The sequence below is a fragment of the Macrobrachium rosenbergii genome, chromosome 10, assembly GCF_040412425.1.
Source record: "Macrobrachium rosenbergii isolate ZJJX-2024 chromosome 10, ASM4041242v1, whole genome shotgun sequence".
NCBI lineage: Eukaryota > Metazoa > Arthropoda > Malacostraca > Decapoda > Palaemonidae > Macrobrachium > Macrobrachium rosenbergii.
Genome location: NC_089750.1, coordinates 45,231,527 through 45,255,255, shown reverse-complemented (window position 1 = coordinate 45,255,255; position 23,729 = coordinate 45,231,527). Strand labels below are relative to the sequence as shown.

General features: G+C 37.3%; 1 protein-coding gene across 7 annotated transcripts in view; it reads left to right on the top strand.

Moving 5' to 3' along the window:
* LOC136842616 (transmembrane and coiled-coil domains protein 2-like) overlaps positions 1-23,729 on the top strand; it is a 499,544-nt gene that overhangs the window by 115,690 nt on the left and 360,125 nt on the right. The window lies entirely within an intron of this gene.

The window sequence follows — 23,729 nt, the reverse complement described above, 5'->3', positions numbered from 1 at the left end:
AAGTGTGTATACATACATATATATATATATATATATATATATATATATATATATATATATATATATATATATATATATATATATATATATAATATACTGTATATATGCATATGTATGTATATATATATTTATATAATATGTGTGTATATATATATATATATATATATATATATATATATATATATATATATATACATATGTACTGTATGTATATATATATATATATATATATATATATATATATATATATATATATATATATTTATATATATATATATATATATATTTATATATGTGTATATATATATATATATATATATATATATATATATATATATATATATATATATATATATATTTATATATATGTTATATATAATGTGAATGTGTTCTTGATATATTCGGCACTGGCGTCTTGATAGTCATGATTTGCAGTGTGATGTACCTTCGTCGTCATGATGATTCACGATTGAAGGGCCTTTTGAAAGCCCAGCCAGGGGATTAGAAAACATACTTTTGAGGCGGCGCATATCCTCCCAATTAAATTCCTGAGGATGATGATGATGATGAGTTCGGTCACGATGGAGAGAAGCTTATGCCTCGGGACCGTGTCGTCATTTTAAAAGGGGGTAGTTCCAGAAGCTGTATTTGTATTGACTATATTTTCTTGAAAGCGGTGACTTTTTTGGGGTCACGTTCGTAGTTCTTTTATGATGTCATAGTGGGAGTAGATGTATTAAGGTCAGAATGAGAGTTTATTTATTGACTCCAAGAACATTGTGGTGGGAGTTCTTTTATGGGGGTCACGTGGGAGTCTGTATATTGGGTCAAGTGGGGCTCTTTTGTACTGTATGGTCAAGGTGTGTCGTGTTTTTCTTCGTCATGCTTGTAGTTGTGTTATAGGGAGGCTTTGGAGTCCTTTTATGGCGTTTGTGGTGGATCACTTTTATAGTCATAGTTGGAGTCTTTAAATAAAGTCCCAAAGGGAGTCTTCATATGGAGTTGCATCACTTATTGGGATGTTTTTGCCCGTATCACTTCTGCCGAATAGACAGTTTTTCGTCTGATCGCTTGATGCTTTTATCCATGAATTTTGATTAGAGAAAACTCCAGTTTCCTGATTTGTGTTAGACCAGCTTCCTGATTTGTGTTAGAGAAGCTTGAATATGGTAAGAGTTTTGGTCTTCTTATGATGGAGTAGCCCTTTGTTGGCAGAGTCGGTTGAGCTTCAGACTGTCACTTGATGGGCCGGAGTTCAATTCCCGCGGCCGGCTGATGAAGAGTTAGAGGAATTTATTTCTGGTGATAGAAATTCATTTCTCGGTATAATGTGGTTCGGATTCCACATTAAGCTGTAGGTCCCGTTGCTGAGTAACCAAGTGGTTCTTAGCCACGTAAAATAAGTCTAATCCTTCGGGCCAGCCCTAGGAGAGCTGTTAATCAGTTCAGTGGTCTGGTAAAACTAAGGTATACTTAACGTATGATGGAGTTTGCAGTCTTAAGATCTTTCTGTATGTTTATTTACGCCTAACGTCCGTTTATTGGAATCTCCATTTTAGTTTTCCGTAATAGATATTATGACGCAAAAAAAAATATATATATATTTCTCTCTCTCTCTCTCTCTCTCTCTCTCTCTCTCTCTCTCTCTCTCTCTCTCTCTCTCTCTCTCTCTAAATCTTTTCCATAACTGTTTATAAATATCTCCAACATTGCCAGTAAGTGGATAACGTGTTTATCGTAGTAACGAATCTTTCCTGTGTAATGCTGACGAGAGATGCAGCAGCACGCACTCATCGCTGGCGACATCTATAAGCGGTGGTCGATCGTCCCGAATGTGGTTAAGTATGATTAAAAAGAGCCTTTCCTCCGCCTCACCTCCAGCCTTTTCTCGAGAAGCGGAGTGTCATGCTTACATCAATTCGGTTGAGTTGAGAAATAGCAAAGCTGATGAAATGGTGGGGTGGTGATCAGAGGATTTTGCATGTCACGAATTGGGTAAATTAGTTCTGGGTACTGAATGCAAATACCTATAAGCTCATGATCATGATCGTCGTCGACGTTATTGGTATTATTGTGACTGAAGCTATAAAGCCCAGTGCAGGCTCCATATATTGCCACGCTTTCCTCATGGAAATGTCAGTCGATGCTACTGCTTCAGGCATTGTCATTGCTAATGCCGTTAACGGAACTCCGGTTGACTAAACATTATCAAGGAAATATATTCATTATTCGAACTTGAAGAGGTACCATGACTGGAAGATTTTTTTTTTCTTTTGCTCGCGCTCACGGCACCGAACTTCGATCTCATTGTTTCTCCGCTCAGGAATTATCTATATTACCACAGCATCGGATATACATGAAACTTTCGTGGGTTCATTTAAACCGTAGGGTGTACTGTATGCTGCCAGATAGAATCGGTGTTCTTACCCTTTGAATGAGGTAATCATTTGTGGAAAATTTATATTGGCTTTAGAAATGCATATTAGTCCGCATGAAAATGTATGTATGAAGCGTGTAGTATAATGATAGACCTTCGTGATTTCGTTTTTAAGCGATTGCCTGTTTCTGTATATATATATATATATATATATATATATATATATATATATATATATATATATATATATATATATATATATATATATATATATATATATACATATATACAGAAACAGGCAGTCGCTTAAAAAATGAAATCTGAAGGTCTCTCATTATACTACACGCTTCATAATTACATCTTCATGCGGACTAACATGCCTTTCTAAAGCCAATATAAATTTTCCACAAATGATTATATATATATATATATATATATATATATATATATATATATATATATATATATATATATATATATATATATATATATATATATATAAATATAAATGTGAAGTCCTTAAGTAATTCGATTTTCATATAAGTCTTCGTTTTGGGACGTGGCTTGTTGAGTTGCGGTGAGCTTTCCATCAAGGACAGTCAGTTGAAGAGGAATATTTACAGGTTCTTCCTCATGCTATGAAAACATCAGTACGAACGATTTTCATCCTTTGAAAAGGGAAGCAAATACAAGACGTCTGAAAAGGTGAGCGTTCGGGCAGGCACCCACGTATTGCTACATCGGTCGCAAAGTCTGCAGTTACTCAACACCAGCCACATTTGACAGTGCATCAGCGAGCACAAAATCCACAGGTAGCAGATAGAAGTGAAATATTCCTATTAAATATTGTATACGCCTTAGGGGTCGATAGTTTATTCCCTTTTTTTAAATATACACTTTCGTTTTGTAATCCTTTTCTCGAGGCTGAAATTTTGAATACTTTTGTAGGCACGCAAACTCTGAAACTACAGCCAATATATCGATTGTGGTTGGAATTAACGTTTGTCTTATTGCGAATGAAACGGCGGATTTAGAATTCTTCATATTGGAATGTGAATAAATGCATGAAATAATGATGTTTGGGACAGGAAATATGGAGTTCTTTTGAGGGAGCCTTATTTCATATAGTTGTTTTAGGAATACTCACATTATTTTGATAATGATAGCTAATGATTTCTCGAGATATGACCGTACGTTGAGATGTATTTACGTATTTTCAACATTCTATACCGTAATTCGGGACGGGAACTAATTAGGTGTTAAGGAAATAAGTTAATTTGATTGTAGATACATTATGATGCAATTTTAAAGCAACAGCGTAGCTGCTGTTTCTTTATGTCTTGCCGATGGATGTACTTCGGGTAGAATGGTTGGAGCCAGTCTTCGGTACGAGAAGACAGAATTTACGAGTGTTTTCCTTTCCAAAATTTTGCCAGTTGATTGTTATTGTTGTTAGAGGTGGCACATTCGGCGAAATCGAAATTTCGCAAGTGAGTTTGTGGATAGTTTTCCACTAAATTATTGTGCGTCTAAAAGATGCCATGGAAAACGAGTAATTTATTACTTTTCCATAACGTTAAATAGTGTCTGTAGCATGACGATTATTAATAGATTGCTATGCTGTACTGACTTTGTTATTATCATGTTTGTGTAAGAGAGAGAGAGAGAGAGAGCTCTGTTTGACCGTACCGTACACTGTATAATTTTGGAAAAAGGGCAGTTTATTACAACTGCATAACGTAAAATACGTCGGTAAAATGACGATTAGTAACAGATTGCAATAGCGACTTTACTTTGTTCGAAAGAAATATCCGAGCTCCTTACACTCTGCATCATGTTTCTTTCGCATTTAATTTGAAATGAAGAAAGAGTCCCTTGAAATCATTTTATGCTGCTAATAGTATATGCAACACCCTGAAATATGGAGTGTTGATTAATGGACGCAGCGGGAAATAAAGTTGAACCGAGTCAGGTTTACAATATAACTAAGAGTATGTCAGTCAGTTGTGGCAATTGATTTTTTCGTTTAAATGTGTTGATAAATTTAGTGCCGTTTTTCAAATGTCTTTTTAATTCTTATTTTGATTGCTGTGTGCTGGAGTAAGATTTAAAAAGTATTCTTTTTATAAAAAAAAAAGAGAATTTAAAAACTGGCATCTTTCGCTTCTTTAAAGTGTAATGCATTAAATTCATTTAATGGGCCTGGCCAGACTTTAATGTTCTATGAAAATGCAAGTGTTTTCGAAATTCATTCGCTTATGCTTTTGAGTTTTACGATATGCTGCTGTTGGTAGCGATACGCAGAATTATGCAAGAGGTATCCAAAGGCGAGAGAGAGAGAGAGAGAGAGAGAGAGAGAGAGAGAGAGAGAGAGAGAGAGAGAGAGAGAGAGAGGAGGGGGAAGCGATTATGGTGGCACATACGTTGATGTTGCATTTAGGGTTTTGTTCTTACAGTTAGCAAGTAGGAATTCCCGCGAGTCCACATTGTTTCAGTTTCTTATATTAGCAAAGTATGTGTGCGCGTGCGCACGCCCCTGTATCGCCATAATTGGAAAATTAACGTGAATTGGCCCACTGTTTCTTTTATGATCCCACAGATGGGTGCTGCCTTCGATGGCCCCTCAAAAGGAGAGTGAACTCTTATATGGCCGAGCAAATCTTAAATTTTCGTCTGTACAGTCCTTACAGCACTTTTAAAGAAAAATTTCCCTGATGGTTTTTCAAAACGGTAATAACCCTGTTTTGATCTGCATAAAAAATAAATTAACTTCTTGTGATCATCGAAAGGAAAACCGTATTGTAGCGTCACACAAGAAGAAAATGACCTTGTCAGTCTCACCCTCCAAGAAAAGAAAAATAATCCTATAATATATTATCTACCAAGAACATCAACCCGTGAATGGACTCACCAAAGGCAAACTAATTATTGTATATTCCTTCTGAAGGAGAAATGAGCTTCAACAGTGATAGATAATCAGTATAGGATTACCGTATTAGGTCCCGATTGATCTCGCAATAAGCCTATTACCTTTTGTATGGCCTCCTAGCAGAAACTAATCTTGTAGGGTCCATCGACAGCAGAGTTAACTAGGACATGCTCATATAAAATTGAAATATATTCTTGTTTATCCTGTCAAAGGAAATTTATCTGTTGGATTTTCCCAGAAATGAGTAATTAACTCTGTGGTGCAGGAAAGATTTCTTCTGGAAGCAAAGAAGTGCAGGACGCAGTATGCATTGGAATTGAGGCAAGTCGAGACGTTGACTTGACTTGATTTTTGGTCCAAAACGGAGTGCTCTTTGCCAACGTCAGATAATAGCTGAATTATTATGGAATTAGGTAAATGTTCCATCTGGCTGTCTGAATGTAGTTATACACCATTTGATTTCTCCCTTTTAGTTTGGGATTCATTTTAATAAGCCGTATTGGTAAAGGTAACTAATATTTTTTTTTCTTCTGCGTGAAAATGTACCTTGTAATGTAGTTTGTTTTGAATAATCTGAAAGTGAAATACGGTGTTCTTGCTTTATGTTTCAGTTTTCGTGCATTGGATGTCTGTGGCTTGTGCGGTCATTCGTGTCTGCTTGGTCACCATAAAAAAATGATTTTCTCAATAAAGCCTGATTTTCAATTCACATAAAAAGCTTGAAAGGTTACAGGAATTCAGAAGAAGTCATGAAAGGACAAAGATTCCGTCGTTAAGTAATCTACCACTATTTTGCAAGGTGAAAAGATAACAGATTCTAACGGAAAATGTTGTAGATGCGCATTCATCTACGAAAGGGTTCAAGACAAATTTAACAGTATCGGAAAAGAATAAACCATAGAAAATCTCAGTGAAAATGGAGAAAGGAAGGTATGAGAGTGAGAAATGGCTTGAATGCCAGAGAAAAACATACACATTAAATATATATATATATATATATATATATATATATATATATATATATATATATATATATATATATATATATATATATATATATATATATATATATATATATATATATATATATATATATATATATATATATATATATATATATATATATGTATTTAATGTGTGCATTCAAGATTTTTCACTCTCAGAGAGAGAGAGAGAGATTGTGAATATGTAAGGTGGGGGAGTAAAAAAGAGATTGTGGTGAAGAAAGAGAAATATATGTTGCGTGAAAGGAAGGGGAAGTGTTTCTTTTCTGCAATAAATATCAAGATGCTAAGTCGTTTTTGGACTCCTCCTAGATGGTGTTCACACTTTTTTTCATTCCAATATCCGTTTTTTATGGTTATTTGATAAAATTACTCTTGGCACAGAAGTCGACTGCCTGGCTGAAAGGCGAGAGGAATAATCCATTTTCTTTTCTAAAAGAAGCTGTCAGCCTAAAGAAATATAATACTTTGTTTCTTTGAGTTCGCCTTTGTCAAGAATTGACTCTCAGTTTAATCTAACCGTATTTCCAACAGCCTCAAAGCGCACATGAATATAAGTGTCGGTGAGAGAGAGAGAGAGAGAGAGAGAGAGAGAGAGAGAGAGGGTTCACTAATGAAATCATTATAATGTTGACGCGGATACCTTCATTTGAAGGTATTGTACATAAAACCTTGTGGGCGGAACTGACTTCCAGTGTGGAGGAATGTCGAAGGATTAAATTTTCATTTTCCATTGTGTAATGCCATGACGCAAATCTATTGTCTTCGTTATCTTCTTTTTATTTTCTTGGGTGTTGTTTACTTTTACTTTTGTTGCTGCTATTTCCATTCCTTGTTCTAGACGGAAAGTTGCCTTTATCTTTTATTTTCCGAAGTATTATTAGCATGATTGAGAAATTCCTTCCGTATCTTAATTAGAATTCAGTAAGAAAGAACAGAAAAAGAAAGGTAATACGGATTGTGTATTATCCATGGGGTGGGGGAGGGGAGGTGGCATATTGACCTCAAAGTTGACATTTGCCTTTATAGAAAGTCTGGTCTGAAGTCTGAAAATCGTTATTTTTTCGTTGTCCCAGAGTCGTGACTCCTTACTACTGATCATTGTGAAGTGTATTCCTTCAATTCAAGAAGTGTTTTTGTATTGTGCAAAAAAAAAAAGCTGCTTGGGTGCAGTGTTGTTTTTCATTATGACATGGAGGCACAGCCTTCTGATATAATTCTATTTGCTGTCAGATATTTTTAAAATTCTCTCTCTCTCTCTCTCTCTCTCTCTCTCTCTCTCTCTCTCTCTCTCTCTCTCTCTCTCTCTCTCTCTCTCTCTTATTTAGGCTACTTTTATATCCTTGTCATTCGAAGCCAGTTGTCTTATACACAAATAGGCTATTTCTTAAAAACCCTTAATGCATTGTCCTTTTCAAGGTTTATTCTGCAACATTACAATGCGGTGCTTAGTTAGACTGCATTATTAAAGGGATCATTACATTCCTGATCCTCCCACGCCGGTTTTGACATTTACAAAGTCAGCCACAAAAATTTCGGGTTGCTTTGCATTAAGATGATAGTAAAACCGTGCAGTTTTAGGCATTACCCTACATTGGTTTTTGAAGAAGCCGTAACCATAAATGTCCGTAACTATGTTGTGAAGTCTACGGTGGAAGCCCATAGGGTTTAGATGTCTTGAGACAGTTTATATAAAATGATTACGGAACCCGCATTCGGATTTGTTGGGTTCATCTTGTCATTAAAAAGATATTGAGATACTGTACCGTTATATCATTAACCTTTTGGGGTCATATATGGACTTTATGTGGACTTGATGGCACTTTCGTAGAGCTTCTTTGGCTGTGGTAACAAGACTGAGTGTAAGATTTCCAATAAGAAAGAGTCATTCGTTCACAGGAAACCAAGTGCATATTGGTTCTGTGGACAGGCGGAACAGGGTCTTCCCATTTTTGAGGTGTGATGCATTTGAAATGTATTTTCAATTCGGCAGGGTCCTTTTGCACACTGTAATCGACCAATCCAAATGGGTTTAGTAATGTAGAATTTGGCTATCGCCGTTATCGGAAAACTAGTCATGATGGTAAATTGTTAGTTTTACCTACATGAACGTATGCTCTGTAGAAAACTTAATATTGCAGTGAAATAGGCGAAAATGATGAGTTATTTAGTATATGGCAGACATCAGTTGTATGAACTGCAATGCCTTTTCTGTAAGCCCTACAAAACTTGGAGCTTCGTTTATTCGCTGGCATCAGGCTTCAGTTTTAGAAAATTTGACGTCTGAAACAATTGAACCCCGTTAGTGTATGTAGATTCTTATTCGAAAGCCGCATTAGACAATATTCTCGTAAGATATTTCTGTCATCTCTTCCGTGAACTCTTCCATTTTTATAAGGAGAAAACTTAATGACTTAAAGTAAAATGTCAACAAGTGTTGTATTTTTATAATACAGGCTCTCGCAAAAATGCAGTCCACATAAATGGCTGTTGAATTACTACGTGGGGTAAGTGTGCATTTTGTGTCTAACTTGGTAAATGAAAGTGTACGTGTATTGCAAAAACTTTCCTCTCAAAAACTTTAATCTTTTCTAACTTCGCACTAGTAGACTGCGAGGATTCAATTTGACCTCTAAAACCTCGATCCCAGCGATCATTGATGTCTGTAATCCAGCTAACTTCAATGTATTTGCCATTTTGATAGGTAGTTATTTATTATTTTTTGGTCTGTTGATGATTGAATGTGCACTCGCATCATTACATGAACTTCGTATAACGGTAAGTTGTTGAGGACTTGATAATAGGTAGGGAATATATTTGCTAATCCTTTTCATATCATGACCGTCTGTTTAGTTCCCACCTCCCTTCCCTTTATTCAAGAAACACTTTGTTATAGTATCAGTACTATTCTTCCTTAAAAATCGATTCAAAGAATATTTATTAGTCAGGATATATATTTATCAGCATAAAAAACTTGGCCGTGAGTATTCCGATACGATTGATTTCACATTCGTTTTCTTTACATTATGTGCTTTTAAATCGATATGCTCTATATTTCGAAAATTGGAAGACCAATGTTTCATCTTAATTGGTTTGATTGTGTTCTAGCACAATTTAATGCAGGAAAAATGAATAATAGAGGATGTATTTGTACTATGGAAGGAAAGTGACAAAATTAGGATTTATATATATATATATATATATATATATATATATATATATATATATATATATATATATATATATATATATATATATATATATATATATATATACACTCATATATATATATATATATATATATATATGCACAGTATTTGTGTATGTATATTTATAAATGTATATGGGAATAATTGTATGTTTGTATTTGTAAGTATGTTTATATCTCTGGTTTTTAATAGCTTTCAGGAAACCGTTTATTTGGTTTTTATAGTACAGTGGTATAATTTTCCTTTCTCCTGGTAGGTAAGTCAGTAAGGATTTAAAGAATTCTCTCTCTCTCTCTCTCTCTCTCTCTCTCTCTCTCTCTCTCTCTCTCTCTCTCTCTCTTTGGGGATGATTGGGAGTTGTTGCTAATTGAGTTCTTGCTGCTCTGGCAGGTGTTATAACCTGGTAAATTTCACATCCATTGGTGAAAGTTTTATTTTACTTTACGTTCCTCGTAATTGAACTTGAGAGAGAGAGAGAGAGAGAGAGAGAGAGAGAGAGAGAGAGAGAGAGAGAGTTACTACCAGGGACTGGTATTATGTAGCAAAAAACAGAATAGATTGTGGTGTCGGAAGTAGGTATTGTATTAAAATATTATGTTGAAGATAGTGATCATTAATCCAACAAGCACGTATAACCTGGTGATGTTGCTATGTCGCCATATCATTTTCAACTTGATGAACTTGTTGATGGCATTAATGCAAATTTTAGGAGTTGTTTAGATGTGAAACTGTCAGCGTGTCCTGTTTTTGTGGTGGTATTTTAAAAGCTAGTGCTAGGCTGGTGTGGTGTATTTTTGTATGTGCTTAACGTTTAAACTAAGGTATAAATGTTTGTTGCATTGTTCATTTCTTTTTTTAATTGTCTTCACACTGTAAAATATTTGTGCATGACATTCTCTCTCTCTCTCTCTCTCTCTCTCTCTCTCTCTCTCTCTCTCTCTCTCTCTCTCTCTCTTTCATTCTTGGTTGCAATGAAGGGAGTGTCTGGTTTGTAGGTAATGTGTACGTGCTAGAATTTACGAGATCAGCTTTCCATGACGGTTTAGTGCGTAGGATATAGGAACCTGTTCTTCGTCAGCTGAGGATAGAGTATACTCCTTATACGCACGGACACGTGAGAAGATGAGAGGTGATCCGCGTGACTGTGAGTCTTGCTGGTTGGATGGCCCGGTCTCGGGTACTTGACCGGGATGAGGAAGGTGACTTTCATCCTCCCAAGGTACTAGGGGACGAGAGTGTTTTTTTAATAGAATGGTATATATAAGTCCACAGAAGAAATCGATCTTTTTCATAGAAGTCACAAGCTGTGTATCATCAGATTTACAATTTTTATAGTTTAACATGATTTTATGGTACTGAATGTAAGTTTTGTTTATATTTTTGTCGATTATATCGAGTGTTTCGTCAAGAGTTTTTATTAGTAAAAGTACAGGATACTTAACAGTTTGTTATATATGTTTAACAAATTGTTTCATGACCACCGTTGGCTTGACATCAGAGTACTGTTAAATATCTCTCTCTCTCTCTCTCTCTCTCTCTCTCTCTCTCTCTCTCTCTCTCTCTCTCTCTCTCTCTCTCTCTCATTTTAATTCTTATCTTTCTGGCTTCGTTTATTTTTATCTGTCCTTCGTTATCAATCCATCCATCTGGATGTGCGCGTTTCTTTTTTTATGTGGTCGCTCTTTCATGTATGTGTGCTTCATAACGTTTTCCGTCTAATTCCTATTCCTGTCCCTCGTCTTCCACTTTGTTTGCCATTCCGTGCCATCAGAGGCAACTTGGGAATGACTCTTGTGCGGTCATGTGGTTGGGTTAAACACGGGTGCAGGAAATTCAATGACATTCCCTTCTGTTCCTGTGATTTTGCCTTCCAGTGCAAGAATGTTCGTGGGTGAAAATGGTTTTTTGATTTTTCTTGACATGGGTGACTGAATGCCAGGTTAGAAACCGTTATTTGTTTCCATTTCGTTTGTTGTTGTTGTTATGATTGTTATGATTCTGTTACTACTATTGTTATTTTTAAAACTTTTACAATGGCTGGGAATGAAATAAGAACTGGCCAAAGAAATCGCGCAGATGTGTGATTGTTTATTCCTCCCCGGAATCATTTGCTCATCTGACTGGATGTCTCGATGCCCTGAGCCACGGGATGTCGAAGGTCCTCCTCTCTCATTCTCACATTAAGCCATTTGCTTGGCACGTGTTTGGCCTCGCGCTCCCCCTTCGCGTCTGGTTGAGAGGGATGAGGGTGGGGTTGGGGGGGGGGTGTCCTTTGTCTTATGCGTTCATATGTTGTGCTGTATACAGCAGTCTTACCCTCCACCTAGCAATTTCTTCGGATAGAATGTCATTTTATGAGCCAAACGAAATTTTATGTTTGTTTGCGATTTAACATCAACCGGCGAAGCCTGTAGGACTTCAGATGATTAATAATTTCCTGTGAATTTTAGGTCCGGTTGTTAGAATATCTATCACCGTATACTGTATGCTGTACAGTGGGTGATATTGATGGTGTTTGACGATAGGTCAAGCGTAAAGGCTTCCAAATGAGTCGTTGGGTATGTTCCAAAACTTGCGAGGTACAGAACGCAGGTGTTTACTTACTGATCGTACTGTTGTGTAGGTTACTGTGGCATTTCTCTTCGATAGTCCTTGATGTTGGCAGAGGATAATGTGGATTGTTTGGGTGAGTATGAGCAAGAATTTGGGTTTGAGGTGTTAAAGTGATGATATTTGAGTCATAAAATGGTTTTTGTAAGCATACACATGCATGTGTATGAATTTGATAAGATTATTGTTATGATTATTATTACTTCTCAGTTTGAACATTTTCCTTCCGATATTTCCTCTCTTGTGGAAACCGCTTAAATGAAGACGGATGGCATGACAGCTGCGATCAGTTTCTCTCTCTCTCTCTCTCTCTCTCTGTACTTGGCTCACCAAACTCGAAAGCCTTTCCCTGTTGAAGTTGAGACAGGCTGTTGCCGAGATGGATAAAGGGTTAATGGGTAAAGGGATGAAGGGGGCTCATACTGGAGGTATGGAGAGACGCTTGAAAAATACTCCGAAGAAATGGGATGTGATTTCCACCGCCTGATTGAGTAGGGCGATTTTGCAGATGAGACGAGGAACTTCATAACAGAGTTAATATTTGAACTCTCTCTCTCTCTCTCTCTCTCTCTCTCTCTCTCTCTCTCTCTCTCTCTCTCTCTCCCCTTGGCAGCCATTGGCTTCTGATGAGCATTCCCACGCTGACTGCTGAGTCGTTGGTAAATGCTGATGTTTGTTGCACCTATTTTTTTTTTTACCCCTCCTTCCGTGCCAGAGTACTTTCTTCTGCATGACAGATACAGAATTTCTGTGTGCGCGTGTGTGCAATAAATGCTCTCTCTCTCTCTCTCTCTCTCTCTCTCTCTCTCTCTCTCTCTCTCTCTCTCTCTCTCTCTCTCTCACAGTTAATTGAAGAGCAAGCCAGATATAACTAGAATCCATACTACGTGATTGTAATATGGGCCGCCATTTTACGAAGGTGTTTTTCATCTCACTTTGTCGATGGCTATGATCTCTTCCTATGATTTGCCGTAAAACTCACCAGTTCTTAAACGTTTCAGCTTGATCTTTGTGTACAAGAATTTGTAGCTTTGTATAAATTGTAACACGTACTTTTATAGTCTTATATATGCCCTGTGCCCAATACATTGAATTGGTCGTTGGTTTATGCGCACGAGAAACAAAATGTTTGTAATTGCCCAGCACAGGAACATCCCTCAGGTCGCTGCTCCTTGGTTGCACACTCCCTAAAACTCAGGATGGCTGATGAATGAGTAATAGAGCAGTCAGGTGAGGCATGATTGCGTTCATAGTGCGCTTCTCCCTTGTTGGTGTGGTTGCCGACTAAATTAGGAAGACCCTGGTGCCTTTAGGCACCGAGGGATTCAGATGTCAGGAGCATTTGACAGTCGGAATTCTCTCTCTCTCTCTCTCTCTCTCTCTCTCTCTCTCTCTCTCTCTCTCTCTCTCTCTCTCTCTCTCTCTCTCTCTATGACAATTTTCTCGTTGACGACAAGTCAAGAGACTTGTAAAGAAAGGTGAGAATATTCTCTCTTGGCCGTTTGTTTGATTTATTGTCAGGGAAATGTACTTTAGTGTTTCTTTTATATCTTCATTTTTCCTTCATTAAGATTAATTAGTGATAACGAGTATTGATAGGCTTCTCATTTTTGAGGAACGCTATTAATGATTGCCTTGTGTCAGTTTAGAAAAATCGTGAAGGACCTTTATTTTTGTAAAATAGTAGGTCTAAATGTATTCATTTTTTTTAAAACAGGTATTTAACATTTTTGCATAGGCCTGACCTTAGCTTTCCCTAAGTGATATTACTCTTTTTTCATATTTAATGCTGTGTTTCCAACGTGTGTGAGTATTTTACACAGGTAATGCTCAAATTGTGATGAACGTCCTGTATTACATTGATCAAAAATTGTAGTTTCGGGCAGGATGTCCGTGGGTCTTATCGGTCTGTGACATTTGGTAGTTCTGACGCCAGTTTGTCATATCATTCAGTCAGTTTTAAATCAGTATCTCTGAATTGAGGGGAAAACCACTGATATCTTTCACGACGGCTTTGTATGCCATGTCGCATCTAGTTCTCTACCACCAAACACGTAATGACATTGTTGTCGCCACTCAGTCATGTTGGACGTATTCCTGAAGTCATGTGGCAATTTTCAAGTAATGTCGTGTCACGTGAAGAACCCAAGATGCACTTTGTTTAGGTTCCAAAGTTAGCAAGTTTATCTGACTTTTATTTCGGTCGTGCCAAGAACCCAGGAGGCAACAAAATATACAGAAATTTTATTTGCTAGAGCAGGATTTTTATAGTTTCTCCCCTCCCCCTCTCCCCTCTCTTTCTCCCTTTCTGTGTGTATGTATATATATATATATATACTTACATACATACGTACACACACACATATATATATTTATATATATATATATATATATATATATATATATATATATATATATATATATATATATATATATATATATATATATTTACGTGAATGTGTTTGTGTTTTTGTGCCTAGATGATTAACCAATGCCCGTAGTTTTTATGCCTTTGCAGACAACGGAAATGAGTTCCTTAGAGAAATCTCTATGTAATTAGCATATGATGATACATGTTTTCCTTAATACAGAGTGGTAATAAATCGCTTTAGTATATCTCTTTGATCTTTGAGTTGGTTTTTGATAATGTTCTCCACTCACGAACACAGTAAATCTGTCGTGCCATGACGCACTGAAAGATTTTTTCATACATACAGAGAAAATGAAATTTTCTTGCTGTAGTGCATAGATATTACGTTGAGAGAGAGAGAGAGAGAGAGAGAGAGAGAGAGAGAGAGAGAGAGAGAGAGAGATCCTGCGGCTGCGATCAAGTATTTTTCGTGTCGGTGTTTAGAGCGGGAAAGGGGTTGATGCATTTTTATTTCCAGTTATTTTCATTTTATTGCTTGTTGTGCATAAGTTATTTATTTCTCTGATGGTATTTATATTGCTTTTTCTTATCGGGAACGAATGTCGTTTTATATTTTTTTATCTTTTGTGTGCGTGCCTATAATTCTTTCACGTTATCTTAGCCACTTACTGTATACAGTTTTCGTTTCATTAAATAAGATTGCAGATGGCCCTTTAAGAAATATTTCTTGTTTTGATTATTTTTTATATTTCTTGGTGGTCATTGTAATCTCATGTAAGGTGTTAATACCGTTTTTACATCATTTTCCACGTTGTAATAGTTATTCGTACGACCCTTCTTCAAGTATTACCAAGCTAAGTGATTAAACTCGCATGCGTAGCTACGTTGGATTCGCATTTACGCGACTAAACCACCTCGCTGGGAAGTACTGTCATTGTGGTCTTCGACGCATTTTTTTCTCAGGTCGTTTCGCTGTCGTCGCTGTGTGGTCCTCTCTCTCTCTCTCTCTCTCTCTCTCTCTCTCTCTCTCTCTCTCATTCTGAAATTACGTTGTGTTAGTTGCTTGTCACAGAACGGAATGTGGATGTATGTATGTACGCTTATGTGTGTGTGTGTGTATATATATGTATATATATATATATATATATATATATATATATATATATGTATATTATATACTGTGTATACACACATAAGTACATACATACGTACTTATATCTAGGCTACATATAAACAAATATTGGTAGTTTTATACATATGCAATTTATGCTCGTTTTTGTTATTTTGCAGATCAAGACGATATGGTATATATATATATATATATATATATATATATATATATATATATATATATATATATATATATATATATATATATTCTCCGTATTCACATGCATTACACATAAACTTACAGTGGTAGTTTTCTACATATGCCATTTACGTTCGCTTTTGTTATCTGGCAAATCAAGACACACACACATATATATATATATACATACACTGTATAGGCACATAAATACATTCATACTGACATACATACATATAAACTTACATCAGTAGGTATTTTTACATACGCCATTTTCTGTTCGTTTTTGTCATCTTGCAAATCAAAACCTGATTTGAAATGTTATTGTCTCAAATCAGAAAAACAAGCCTTCCTCAAAAAAAAAAAAAAAAAAATAGTTACATAGTGTTTTGCATTGTGACCTAGCCTCTCTTGATGTGAGTGATTGCAGAAATATTCATCTTCCCTTCTGGTCGCCAAAGCATCTCCCTTCGAAGGAGCTGTCCTCTTTCACGTAGGTCGTTTTGAAACGCACATCTCAGTGTCAAGGTTTGATAGAGGGTAGAAAGCAGTAAGAACAAGCATAGAAATTCTCTTATATATATATATATATATATATATATATATATATATATATATATATATATATATATATATATATATATATATATATATATATAGAGAGAGAGAGAGAGAGAGAGAGAGAGAGCCTTCGTGGATATATAGGTCCTTGTCACCTATTTTTTCGAACCCAAAGGGCATAGGCTCGAATCCCAGGCAGGACAAGTTCATTATCTATATAACCCACTTTTGATGCTAATTTTATCCTAGGCAATGTGTATTTCGATATGAAGGGATGATTGTGGCTTCATACTTGAGAGTATAAAACATTCAAGTGTGAATTAGCGACACACATACACACACACACACACACACACACACACACCGTAATGTTTTTCCATATACTGACAACAGTCATAAACTTTCACTTGAAAGAAATAACTTCCTATGTAATGATTTCAAGTACAAGTTTGGTAACTTACGTTTTAATGAGGCTAGATTTACTTAATCCTTTTGTGAGCGTTGTTTGATACATGCTATTATTCCAAAAGCAAAATTATAATTTCTGTTTACCAACATCATGGATGAGCGCTTGCTGCCAATCGTGTACGTGGTTCTATTTACATGTAACATTCCTCCATTTTGACTGAAATTCATCTCTTAATCTTCTGCATTAAGAACGCTCCTCACCTATTATCTTTTGGCTGGTTGCACGCATGTCAACTGAATTACTCTTAAAGCTACGTGGGGAATATTGCGAAAATGTTCCCAAAACTGGTCTCGTGATTGGCAACAGCAGTTAGAATTTGGGAGAGGCAAAAATGGAACATTTAGGGAGAAGGGACCTTATGTGGGTTGGTTTGCTGAGCTGTGGTCAAAACTTGCGGGCTTGAGAACCCGAAACCCCACTCATTATCACCGTTGAGTTCGGTAACCAGAATTAATCATTACCTCTGGAAAGATTTCTTTTGGGTCTCGACAACTAACCTTTTCTTGTTTACGTAATTTCGCTCATAGGGTTTTTGTTTTGCGGTTTATGCGCTTTGTGTATGTGTGTTTTTCTTATGTATATTACGATAAACCTTTTGTCGTTGAACTGGGTTAAGACAGCCAGTTGCGAGGCAGAGGGATAAGCGTGTGCTTGTTGAGAATGGAGAAAGGGATAGAGAAAAAAAAGGTTAGGTCAGATCTGGTCAGACCCAAGCGATATTTTAATGACCTACAAATGTTATTGTTGTCTAAGATCGAGATCTTATTTGTTGTAACGTAGGGAATACTCTGCGTTCAAGCATTCCAAAACTAGTGTTTTACAGGGCACTGTTTGAGTTCAGATGAGAATCTTCTTCCAATCTCCTCAAGCACGTTCCATTTGGTATTCGTACCCAAGGGAAACGATGTGTGTTTTTTTTTTTTTTTTTTTTTACGTCGGTTAATGGCTTCAAAGGCCAAGGGAAAACATGGGGTAATTTTTTCACTTTTATTATGGTGCGCTGCAGATCCTTAACTCTTCTTATTTACAATACCTTAAATTTTATATAAAAAAAATAAATCAGGTTAGCACTGCTGTCGAGACGGTATAATAAACTGCGCTGTTATATGTATAAATGCACCGAGAATATTGCCTGACACGGTGGAGGTTTAGCCAGTTATTACATTTCCATTAATGTGTTTTCATTTGTAAGTGAATTTGGTGGTTGTATTGTGGGAACTTTGGAACAAAGAATGTGAAAGGAACGGCACATTTTTCAGTAAATTACAGTCACGTTGCTTTTACCTTGATTTTCGCTATTTTGTGCACATCTAGTGGTTTGAATATTAAAACTGACTGGATTGTTTCTCAGCAAAGCATTTGTAATTACAGTGTCTTTATTCTCTCCGAGGCCTTTCCTTAGTCCTCATGCAGGTTTTTTCTTTTTTCTGCCTCTGCAGCTGCTTTCCCCTCGCATTGTTCTCCTGCTTCTCCTGCTGCCGCTGCTGCTTCTCCTGCTGCTACTGTGGCGTTGGCTACCTGCCACTGGGAGACTTCTTTATCATTCATGGTCGCTGTAGAAGGGATAAAGCGAGGGGAAGCAGTCAGGTTTTCGACCCCCGGGGGTTGGGCCTGTGGCAGAGATATTGCACGGGGTTGGGGCGGGGTGGACTTCTCTAAGTAGATTGGAGTTACTTCCCGGCAAGAGGAGGGGGGTCTTGAGGGAACTTAGTGAGACTAAGCTGTTAAGAGTTTAGTTATTCGTATTGTTTTGTAGGGGTAGAAATTGTATTCAGCACTCTAATATTGTTTTATTCTTGTCATGTTATCAGTCGTTTTTGATCTGGAATTTAGTTTTGCTGGTTTTGCATCATCTTTGTCATCATCTATTGTCATCCACTCTCTCTCTCTCTCTCTCTCTCTCTCTCTCTCTCTCAGAGAAGCTTCTGTCTTGAAGTTTTCTGGCAGTCGGTCTTGGAGCAAGAAGAGGAAGGAAGTTCTGAGGAAGCGGAAACCGCTGATTTATAAGAAAATTGAGGAATTCGTTTCTGAGATAGGAAACCCGTTGTCCTCGTTTAGGAAATCTCTGGGCTAAGGAATGATTTAAAATGTTTTTTGTGTTGTTGTAGTAGATGTAGATGTACCAAAATATCGGCGGTCTTACTTAATAATCGTGCACGTTTACCGTAATTTATCCGAAAACATAATATATTTATCCGTAGGGGTGTAGTGCCGTCAGTGCACCTTATGCGCTGCACTGTAGGGATTACGTAAGGTTTTTTGTAGCGTGCCTTCGGCCCCTAGTTGCAACCTCTTTCGCTCCTTTTACTGTACCACCTTTCCTATTCTCTTCCTTCCATCTTACTTTCCACCCTCTCCTAACAGTTGATTCGTAGTGCAACTGCGAGGTTTTCTCCTGTTACACTTTCAGACCTTTTACCGTCAGTTTCCGTTTCCGCACTGAATGACCACATAGGTCCCAGTGCTTGGCCTTTGGCCTAAATTCTTTATTCAGTTCAGCTCATCATAATATATTTATTGAACGTTACACGCAACTTCTTTGGAGAGAGAGAGAGAGAGAGAGAGAGAGAGAGAGAGAGAGAGAGAGAGAGAGAGAGAGAGAGTAATCTCTCCGTGTTCACTCCTAGCCAGTAAATACTGTTGCGTAAACAACATTACGTACTGTCATGCAGTTACATCATTCGGTACTGTCAGATTTTATAAATATTGCTCTCTCTCTCTCTCTCTCTCTCTCTCTCTCTCTCTCTCTCTCTCTCTATAAGCAGCCTCGCCTTGCCAGCAGAATTGAGTTCGATCTCGGCCGAGGGTGGAAACTGTGTTGTCTGTTTGCTGAAAAATCCATTGCTCATTTGTTGACCTTTAATCAGTGAAATATGGACTTGGTTGTTAATTGACTACTGCGGGCTGCAGCTGTTTTGGTGAGAGAGAAAAGAGGAAATATGACAGCGTGGATGATCAGTGCCATGCCAGACTGCTATCGTATCAGATTATGACTGGCTTTCTGTAAAAATACCACACATCTGACTACCTTAGAATAGATTGTTTTATTTTTACAACGATGGATTTCAACAGCATTTTATCCCGGTGGCAATTCGTTCCATCGATTTTTACAATTTGAATTAAGTTCGATTTCAGTTTCGATTAAATTTTTCGACACAAATTTGAACCTTATTCCTCTTCGAGACTGGATTCTATGGAGGACATGAGCCGTTTTATGATACAGATTCATTCGGCCTCTTTTAGAGTTGCTGTTATTTTCATCCCTGTAGCAAAAGCCTCTTAATCGTTCACCGCTTATGTGCAGCCTTTATGGTATGTGTCCTTTGTCTTTGGTGATGGTAATGCGTGAGAATGTGGTCGTGATATGAGGCTTTAGAGCTATTTGCGTTGTAGCTTGTTGAAGTTTCCACGTTAGAGTTAACGACATTGAATCGAACTCCCCGTCGAAATGGTTTACACCTCCCGATGGAGCTTTTACCCCAACTCGGAGAGAGTTTGGTGATGTTAAGCCTTTTATGTCCAGAGTGGCAATAATGCTTTGTAAGACCTTTGTTTGTTTGTATGTATGTGTTTGTTTGTTTGTTGTTTTTATGTAATGTTGGGTAGCATTTTCGTGGAATGAAATAAGTGGATGTTGGCGGATTAGGAATTGGACCCGAATTCCAATGATTTTGTTCTTTTGAAAATGTCTTGTCATCGTCAGAGGTGTTATTACTGGTTGAATGTCTGATTATCAGATGATATTACGTTAATGCAGAAGGTAAATTTTGAAAGTGGTTTTTTCTAATATTAACATTCTTACTCTCTCTCTCTCTCTCTCTCTCCTACGTGTGTAAAGGTCAAGTAATGAATCTTTTAGGAGATAGCCTACATATAAGAAAATCTCTCTCTCTCTCTCTCTCTCTCTCTCTCTCTCTCTCTCTCTCTCTCTCTCTCTCTCTCTCTCTCTCTTCTACGTGTGTAAAGGTCAAGTAAAGAATCTTTTAGGAGATACATATAAGAAAATCTCTCTCTCTCTCTCTCTCTCTCTCTCTCTCTCTCTCTCTCTCTCTCTCTCTCTCTCTTTTCTACGTGTGTAAAGGTCAAGTAATGAATCTTTTAGGAGATACATATAAGAAAATCTCTCTCTCTCTCTCTCTCTCTCTCTCTCTCTCTCTCTCTCTCTCTCTCTCTCTCTCTCTCTCTCTCTCTTTTCTACGTGTGTAAAGGTCAAGTAATGAATCTTTTAGGAGATACATATAAGAAAATCTCTCTCTCTCTCTCTCTCTCTCTCTCTCTCTCTCTCTCTCTCTCTCTCTCTCTCTCTCTCTCTCTCTCTCTTCTACGTGTGTAAAGGTCAAGTAATGAATCTTGTAGGAAATACATATAAAAAAATTGTTGAAAGAGTTATGAAGCCAGATGTCAGTTGAAGATTTGTTATTTGAGAGCTCTAAAGAGGAGCGCTGTCGTATCACTTAATAGCAAATTGTCTAACAGACTTTCCCAGTAGTTCTTGGAAAGGAGCATACCAAAATTAATTTTTTCTCATACTGTTTATTAAAAGATACGGCAATGTTTACATGGTTAAAGTTAACACTTTTAATACCAAGAGCACTCTGTACCCTGTTAATAGATGTCCAGAGCGATTTGCGACCATCAAACAGGGATGGATAATATATCTCGGATTTTTTGTGGTTTGGCGTTGATGAGTTGAGATGAATTAAGTAATAGGAGCAGTTTGAGTTTTTTCACGGATATTATTTTTTTTTTCAATGTAATCTTCATGCTTGTTGGGCATTGTCAATGCAGGTAACTGCTTCTCTCGAGACCTAATCGGAATGTGTGCCTGTTGATTGCGAGTGTATTGAGTCTCTTTATTTGATTTAAGATCACCCCCAGTGAGGTCCATCTCTCGTGGTCCACGAGGACGGACACTTTAATACGATCACGAAACCTAAGTCTGTGTAAAAAGAAAAAGAATTGAGTTAATGAAGTTTGGAGGAGATTTATTGAGACTCGAATCCAGGCCCGAGCCATGAGATTCTTCAGTACCTTGTGACATGAACAAAAGCAGCCGATTTTGGATGTTATTTTGCTAAGATAGTCAAAGCAAAATGATTATGGTATATACTCCTGTGATAGCTTGTTCGCTGCATTCCTTTGGTCGCCAGGGATTTCTCCGTCGCAAATTCTGTCAGACGGTTCGGGTGCAACACGATTAAATATTAGCATTCTCCAGAAGGTTTGTGCACGTCTGCATAATTGCTATGTGTATATTGATATGTGAAGGAAGTGCGGATGTTCAAAACTTTATGGACGGCATTAATAAACAGCAAATATTCTAGTAAGGTTGGTCGTTGAAGGTCTCAAACGAGAAAGTGAATGTCAAGGTCCTTGGATAACGTAGACCAAGGTTGCTTATGAGAATGTGCTTTTCACTCTTAAACCTGCAGATAGTGTCCTTGAGAAATGTCTTTAAAATGATTGCGGTTTCTGTCTTCGGTGAAATTCAAATAGTATATCTTGCAAAAAACGGATTTTGCTGTCACTTTGACAGTCACTGTCAGCTATCAGTTATCACTTGGGTTCGTTTTGTAAGTCGACCTCTAAGTAGCCATTGTATAGCACTTGCTTCATATAAAATCGTTTTTGCTTTTCCTTACTAGTTTTCGTTGCTTTTCCTTACTAGTTTTCGTCCTTTCAGACGAAAACTTAATGTACATTCAAGAAAAAACCACTGCCATATTTATTATTTTTGACATAATGACAGCAACTAGGGACGTATTAAATGGCGCCAGTGAGAAAAGATTGTAGAAAAAGAGTGTTCTGTTGGAGTCCGTCTCGGAGAAAAATCCATGGCAGTTCCTGGCCATCAGACCTTGCCCATGGGAATTTCTGCGCTCCCTCCCTCATTTATCTCCTCCATCCGCTGGGGAATTTCCTGCATTTCCCCCCCTCACCTCTCCTCCTCTCTTCTTAAAGGGAGTTATTGTCATAGAAATTCCTCTCGTAAGTTGCGTGGGAAGCCCTCCTCCCTTTCCCCTCCTAACCCCTTCCCCTAAAACCCCCTTCCCCCTTCCTTCCAATCCGGTGCTCTTTCTCTCAACTCCCTCTCGATTTGCTACCGAGGGTGTGTCCTTTCCGCTATTTCCTTGCGTGATGCCTTACTTCTCCTTTATGCTTTATGGGTTCTCTATGTTGTAGGTGGCGGGTTTTTATTTGCAGTGCTCTTATTCATCGGTTTTATCCCGTTAACGTGAAGGCACCTTGTCATGAAAACGGGGAAAATTGTAATGTTAAGTTATTAAGGTATTTTATAGTCTCTATTGGGAAATACTTAAAATATTTGTCATGTTTCCAAGTGCACAAACCTCTTTATAATTTTTTTTTTTTACACATCTAGCGCTTGTTTTTTTATGTTTCGTAATGAAGGTATTTTTCTTAAAGCCTCATTGAGTTTTCTAGTCCGTTGAAACTAGACATTTCTTACCGTCATTGAAAAATATGTTAGGACCCCTTAACAGCTTTCAGCTTAAGTGTTAAACATAGATCTTTAATTTTTCAGAATCATAGGATGATTTTTTTTACGTCACCCATACGCTGTATGTTAACATTTTTTGTGTGGTTCACTTCATTATGAAATGACATTGCTTGAGTGTTGATAGGCGCAGGTAGTCTTTGTGGGTCGTAGTGACTGTTAGTGAAAGGTTTGCCTGTGAAGTGCCCTTGCACTTCCACTGGCCGGCGGTCCTGACTGTTTCTGCTCTCAGTGCAAAAGTTGCACTCTCTGGCCCCTTCCTCCTTCCTCCTTCCTCCTCTGCCAATGGTATTTTCCCACCAGAAGCTAAATCTGTTACTACTTGACGTTTAGTTCTTTTCCGCTGCCTTAATTTCGTTTATTTCTAGTCGACATT